The sequence below is a fragment of the Trichosurus vulpecula genome, chromosome 2 (genome assembly GCF_011100635.1).
Source record: "Trichosurus vulpecula isolate mTriVul1 chromosome 2, mTriVul1.pri, whole genome shotgun sequence".
NCBI lineage: Eukaryota > Metazoa > Chordata > Mammalia > Diprotodontia > Phalangeridae > Trichosurus > Trichosurus vulpecula.
This window is the reverse complement of record NC_050574.1, coordinates 274,303,674-274,310,019: the sequence shown is the minus strand read 5'-3', so window position 1 is coordinate 274,310,019 and position 6,346 is coordinate 274,303,674. Positions and strand designations below refer to the sequence as shown.

The 6,346-nt window shown below is 36.9% G+C and overlaps 1 pseudogene; it reads left to right on the top strand.

Annotated features, from left to right (window-relative positions):
• The first annotated feature begins 652 nt into the window (after positions 1 to 652).
• Positions 653 to 1,284, top strand: LOC118835492 (annotated as a pseudogene).
• The last annotated feature ends 5,062 nt before the right edge of the window (positions 1,285 to 6,346 follow it).

Below are 6,346 nucleotides of genomic sequence, written 5' to 3'. Positions count from 1 at the left end.
ATAATAGCACTTCATGTGCTAGCAAAGAACTAGAAGCAACATAGATGTTCAGCAGTTGTAGGAGGGCTAACAAGTTATGGTACATGAATAAAATATATTTCCATTATAAATTGATAGCATGAAGAGTGGAGAGAGAAGCATAGGCTTATATGAACTAACGTAGAGTAAAATTTGCAGAACCAGGAAAATAATAGACATAATAACTTGAAAATGGACAGAATAATCACAACAACAAAGAGAATGTTAACGCTCTGTAATTATAGTAATGTTGCCTATCCTTGAAGAAGAGATTAGAAAATGCCCTTCATTCCAGCAGTGTGCCGATAAATGTTTAAGAGCATGCTCTGTGGAGAGTACCATGATGCACTTATAAGTTTAATCTACATCTTTAACATTTTCTTGGTTGAGACTTCCCAGTCTACCAGTGGTAACCAAGTCTGTTCTTGTTCCTTCTCATTGCGAAGGCCACCTGTCTCCAATGAGAGGAGAGTTAGGTCAAGGCCTCTGGAGAGCAGAGGGTTGGGCAGCATAGAACCAGTACCCTAAGCCCATTTTCCACCCTCTCTCTCACCCCAACTACATATATGCGCGCGCACACACACACACACACACACACACACACACACACACACACACTCAGTGTGTGATCAAGATGTGAGATGGAGCCGAAGAGGATTAGAACTTCATCTTCAAAGTGGTGCTAATAGGGGGCTCTAGATTGGTAAAGACCAACGTCAAAATTCACATAAAATGAGTTCAGCCATGAGAGACAGCCATTGGAGTGGACCTCTCTACTTGAACTATGCTGCTAGGAACAGGTGCTGTCAAAGCCCAGATCTGAGATGCAGCTGGGCTGGAACGATACCATGCCATCAGTTTGGCGTATTACAGAGGGACAATTGAGGCCCTGCTGGTGTTTGACCTAAACAAACACCAGACCTACACTGTAGTGGAGCATTGGTTGAAGGAGCTATATGACCATGCAGAAGCAACCATCATTGTCATGCTGGTGGCCCAACAGAGTGACTTAAGCCATACAAGAGAGGTGCCCACCAATGAGGCTCACATGTTTACTGAAAATAATGAGCTCCTGTTTATTGAGACCTCAGCTCTTGATTCTTTTAATGTCAAGCTGGCCTTCAAAACTGTCCTCAAAGAGATTTTCACCAAAGTGTGCAAGCAGTGGAGAGCAATGCCCATGCCAACACAGTCATCCTGGGCAGTGCCCAACCTGGGCAAGAGCTGCGGTCTGAGGAGAAGAAAGCTTGCTGTAGCAGCCTCTGAAGTCGGCTGGTGACCTGAGTATCTTGGCCTGAAGCCTCTCCTGTTTGACTTGAATTTCTTATAATTCTCTTCCCATGAGTCTCAGCCCTTCAAGATGACCCCTTCAGTTGCACTCTCACTAAGCAGAGGGAGAGGGAGGGACCTAAATGTCTAGGAAGCCATTCCTAGTTGGCTTTGGGAATCTGTCACTGATCACTTTCTTAGCGTGTTAAGGAAATTTCTATAGCCTAATTTCACGGCCCTTCCCTGTCACTCCTATATGTCCTTTGTCCCTTCTCCTCTACACAAGACTAATTTGCTTCTGGGATATTTCACTGTCCTTTGAGAAGGTCACCTTACCCTAAGTACCTTGCTCTCACTCACCCAGGAATCCAAGATTCTATTGTCTGCTTTTTTGCTGTGTTCCCCACCAATAAAACTGTTTTGTAATGAGCAAAAAAAAAAAAATTCTCCATCATGATCTTAAGTCTCAGTTATCAACAAAACTATACATCAAGATTTGATTTGTAATATTTTGGATTCCAAGGTATAAATGTTCACAATGAAAATTTAACAATACACTAGCTCCAACACACCTCTGCTTAAATATGATAAATGAGTAATGTTAGCTTGCCTCCCCAAATCAATATTGTTATTGAAAGAGTTTAGAAGGTTTGCAAATATTTAAAGGTAATTTTCTAATGATCTGTCGGTCAGGCACTAAGCACTTACTAAGTACATATTATGTGCCAGCCACTATGCTAAAAGTGAAGGATCTAAATGGTCAGGTCTTCTATAAGGAAATTTGCTGAGAGAAAGATTTCCATTTCATTCATATCTCCTCTCTCTCCCTCTCCCCATTATACGGAAAGAATATTTCTTATCTTTTGGGTTATTTTCCATCCTTTGCCACCACCCCCCAAAAAAGGTGGGCTATGATACTAACAGTCCGTATTGTGTCTTCTTTTATACTATTAAAAGACTGAAAATGTTATGAGTATCTCCAAACTCACATAATACAAATGATGCCCTGTATTTAAAATCCTACATTTACCTTACTATTAATAAAACATGCATTTTTCACATCATGAGATTATATATATGTATATGTATGTGTATGTATGTATAAGTATCTTCGTAACATAATGAAAACAAGGCATGATGTTAAAGCTTGTATTTTAATCTCTAAATATGCAGTCCAGTGCAGCTTTAAACAGAATGTAAAAGAGATACATAATTAGTTGGATCCCAAGTTAAAGAATTGTACTTTGCCTTCAAGAGATAGTTGAGAAATAGCTAACTTGGCTCATTCCATGCTTTGTAAAAACAGGGTAACACACATAGCCCTTTGATCTTATAGCCTCATGAATTCATGCAGTTGTTCTGCTTTAGCGATAACGATACCTTTATTTCACTCTTACTGATCTCTGGAAATAATTGTCAATTCTAATTTGCAAGATAAATTTGTGCAGTCGTCTCTACAAATGCAGATCAGCAACTTCTCTGTAGTGGTTAGTCTGATACTTTCCTGGACACTGGAGGAGAAGGAGGAGGATGCTAGTTATCATTTATCTAGTGTCCACTGTGTGCCAGGTCCTGTGTCATTATTATCCACATTTTTTTTACAGTTGAGGAACCTGAAGCAAACAGAGGTGAAGTGACTTGCCCAGGATCACACAGCTGTTGTCTGAGGCTGGATTTGAACTCATGTCTTCCTGACTCCAGGCCCGGCGCTTTATCCACTGTGCCACCTCGCTGCCCCTGAGAGGATAAGTGACCTTTCGAACGTCACATACCATATGTGCCAGGTGGGACTCGAACCAAGGTCTTTCCTGACTTTGAGAATAACTATTCATTATGTTGCCTCTCTTACATATATAATATGTTGCTCCACAAGCCCATGTTTATTATTTTGAAATTATAATAATACAACTAAGTTGTACTCTGATGCTGCATCCTGGTGTAGAGGTCATGAGTTCTCAAAGGCTATGCCAATGGGGTGAAAACTATGACAGATTCTCCCATTTGGAAACGCTTAGACTACAAGCCTTGTAACAGACTATGTGTCCTCAGAGAACCAACCAATGTCAAAATAAAGCTGCTTATCATGAGGATTGACCTGAGGGTGATGAATTCTTATTTGTTTTGGTCATACCATCTTTCGAAGACCATCTGAAATCAGGCCTCAGACACAGTGATGCTCCCAGCTGGTAGAAAGGTAGGTCCCAGCTCTAAGGTAGATGATCTAGGGCCCTTGTATGGGCACAGACCTGGAAAAAGGGGATATTTCCAGGAAGTGTGTAAAGGGTGCCTACCTGTTCCTCAGACCAGTCAGAATGACTACACAGACTACATGACAGTGTTGAGTAGACTTTAAAAGACCATGGGAAGCTGCACGCAATAAAAGAACCGCCTCTATCAAATACTGTGATCTTGAGGGCTTTTATTATACCACATCAAAATTACCCCACAGGAAGGGATTGTAATCTGCACTTGTATGGGAGCATCACTGAAAGATTGAAGTAAGAAAATCTAGGCGACCTTAATCATATGGAAATTCAATATAATAAATTTAGGTTTATGGAATTTATAAATCAAGGAGCTGATACTCTATATATTATCTGAAAGCTTCATTGAATGTTTAGGTCCTCTCAGCTATTTATTGTACTGTGTTCTCACCTTTAATTTGTTTATTGTTATATTCAAATAAATGCATTTTTTAAATTTAATTTTTAGGTTATTAAGTAAGCATCTCACTTACAGATCTATCATTCAGTCTCTAGGAAAGGCTAATTTGTTATGGACCCTTAACTCCTACCTTCAAATTTTTTTTATATATTTGCATCATTCTAATACTCTTATGATACTTATCACATTCTTACTTTTTCTTCTGCCCTATATAGATATATAACAACAACAGTTATGTCAAAGAGATTTTTGAGGTATTTTTTTCCTAATGTTAAGAAAAACTATATAATTTTATAATAAGGTTGTAAGCTACCTCCATTTTTCACAGAGGAGTTGGGAAGAAAAAAATATTACAAATATCTTTGGAAACAACACTTTAAATAATTTGGCAACCAAAAATCAAAATCATGGTGTAGTACTTAATGTTTCTTAATTATCTTGAAATATTGTTTCCTGAGTAAAAGTATTGGCAAGATTTTATGCCAGGAATTTAGTTTCCATACACCACCACATCAGTGCCTGTCTAGTTGTAATGTTTGTGGGCCAATTTTTTCGATCTAAATTTCCTCCTAAGGAAACTAATCATGTCCTTTTAAAAAAAAAAAAAGGCCCAAACCCAGCCTATTTCTACCTTGTTGAGAAGTAGTAGTATTATGTAGTAGAAAAGTCATTGAAATGGGAGATCTGAGCTCTAATCCTAGCTCACTACTAATTGTGAGATCCTGAGCAATCCTCTTAACTTCTCTGGGCTAAGCTGTGAAATGAGGTGATTGAACTAAATGACCTGCAAGAAGTCTTCCTAGCCTATAAAATTCTGTGCAGCTAATGTCAGACCATTATCTGAGGTAGTGTTCTGTTTAATTAAGATTCCCTAGAAATGCAAAAATAAGTGGTAGTGATCCAATTCAGATCTGTTACTAATTTTTTATTCCTTTCAAACAGGACCAAGGGAACATATCATACCAGAAGCCAAGAACACAGAATATTTCCCTTCTCTCAAAGTCATAGAATCCTTCATTTCTCCAGTTTTATCGAACATAAAGAAAGGGCCAGCTTGTCAAATATCCACAGATTTCAGATGTCACACCAATTCATAAGGCAAGTAGTGAAAAAATTTTGAATGAAACATTACTTAAAATGTAGTTTAAAAAAAACAGATTAGGGCATGTTTTAACAACAAATAAAAATATTCTTGAAATATAGCAATTTGTAAATTTGTCAAAGCATGACTTCAATTTTGATGTACTAAATGAATCATAAGTAGATTTAGCTGTAACATATATAATGACATTGAAGTAGAATTATTTTGAAACTGTATTGATTATTATGAGATTTAAAGTATTATGAGATTTAGGTATCGTTGGATACCTAAATATCAAGTAATTGTTTTAATATTATGAATTGGTCACCCAGGTTTGTAAATTAGGCCCAGACTAATTAGAAATGTCTTTGTTACATTATCTTTTGTCACTCCAAATGCTATTGAAATGGGAAACATGGGATTTTTTTTCTTTTAAACTTAAGATTCACTTATATCAGGGTATACCATTTATGAAATTCCAATGGCATAAGTCATTCTAGAATTTTTTTTCACTGTTTATAACTTTTCTGAGTTACTGAAAATTGTTAATAAAACCCTGTTCTTATAAGCCACTTTTATGTAAGTGCTACATCAGAAGGTTCCATTAAACTTTTAGTTAATTTCGTGGCAACTTCTATTACTCCTAGAAGAGCAGTCAGGTGAGGATCATGAGCCACAGATCTGCCTTCAACATTTAGATTAATTGCATTACCCTTTAAAGAGAAACTTAACTTAGAGAAAAACTAGTGATAGTCTTTAAGGAAATTTACAAAGAATGCCTTTTTCCCTCCAAATGCAAAATTAAGGTTTTAAAATATAAATGTAAATGAATTAAAACCATAATATTCCAAGAAAGTTCCAAAGAATTACATACAAATGAAGATAATTAATCTATGGGGTTTTTTTTTAACAATTTAAATGACAATTCAGTGTGTCTGTTTTATAAGTTTTACTGGATGGAATATTCCCAAAAAGGAAAAAGAAAAGAATAGAATACTGCTACCACATTCAGTTTCTCAGTAGAGCCCAGTCTGCTTTCATCAACTGAATCTTCAACTCTAATACAGAGAATTGCTTCTAATTGCATTTGAAATGCACTATAGGACTGATCGCAAAAAAATAAAAAAGCAGTTGGATTTCCTTTTGTCTCATAGATTTAATTATCACGTTATCATTTAAGCACTGGGTATATTTCACCACCATTTTACCCTCCTACCCCCATATTCTTACAGGTATGCACCTAACATATCTGAAGTCTTCGTAATATTTGTCAAGACCTCCCGAAAAACAGATCTCACCTTCTCCTTCAGTAAA